The following is a 1,136-nucleotide window of genomic DNA, read 5'->3' as shown; positions in this document are numbered from 1 at the left end:
GGGACAGGAGAGACACATCGTCCAGGGGACAGGAGAGACACATCGTCCAGGGGACAGGAGAGACACATCGTCCAGGTACAGGAGAGACACATTGTCCAGGGGACAGGAGAGACACATCGTCCAGGGGACAGGAGAGTAAGAAATGGAAGGTGTGAAAAAACAGTTGTATCAGACACCTGGTTATTATTCTTCTTCCTGTAGTAGAGGGTCAGGTTGGATCATGTTGTTGGGTCAGGTTGGATCATATTCTTGGGTCAGGTTAGATCATGATCTTGGGTCAGGTTGGATCATGATCTTGGATCAGGTTGGATCATGATCTTGGATCAGGTTGGATCATGTTCTTGGGTCAGGTTGAATCATGATCTTTGGTCAAGTTGGATCATGTTCTTGGGTCAGGTTGGATCATGATCTTGGGTCAGGTTGGATCATGTTTTTGGGTCAGGTTGGATCATGATCTTGGGTCAGGTTGGATCTTGATCTTGGGTCAAGTTGGATCATGTTCTTGGGTCAAGTTGGATCATGTTCTTGGGTCAAGTTGGATCATGATCTTGGGTCAGGTTGGATCATGTTCTTGGGTCAGGTTGGATCATGATCTTGGGTCAAGTTGGATCATGATCTTGGATCAGGTTGGATCATGATCTTGGATCAGGTTGGATCATGATCTTGGGTCAAGTTGGATCATGTTTTTGGGACAGGTTGGATCATGTTCTTGGGTCAAGTTGGATCATATTCATGGGTCAAGTTGGATCATGTTCTTGGGTCAGGTTGGATCATGTTCTTGGGTCAGGTTGGATCATGTTCTTGGGTCAGGTTGGATCATGATCTTGGGTCAGGTTGGATCATATTCATGGGTCAGGTTGGATCATGATCTTGGGTCAGGTTGGATCATGTTCTTGGGTCAGGTTGGATCATGTTGAATCATGTTCTTGGGTCAGGTTGGATCATGTTCTTGGGTCAAGTTGGATCATATTCATGGGTCAGGTTGGATCATGATCTTGGGTCAGGTTGGATCATGTTCTTGGGTCAGGTTGGATCATGTTGTTGAGTCAAGTTAGATCATGATCTTGGGTCAGGTTGGATCATGTTTTTGGGTCAGGTTGGATCATGTTCTTGGGTCAGGTTGGATCATGTTCTTG

This window comes from Austrofundulus limnaeus, unplaced genomic scaffold, assembly GCF_001266775.1.
Source record: "Austrofundulus limnaeus strain Quisiro unplaced genomic scaffold, Austrofundulus_limnaeus-1.0 Scaffold1002, whole genome shotgun sequence".
Taxonomy (NCBI): Eukaryota; Metazoa; Chordata; class Actinopteri; order Cyprinodontiformes; family Rivulidae; genus Austrofundulus; species Austrofundulus limnaeus.
Note: the sequence above shows the minus strand (reverse complement) of the source record.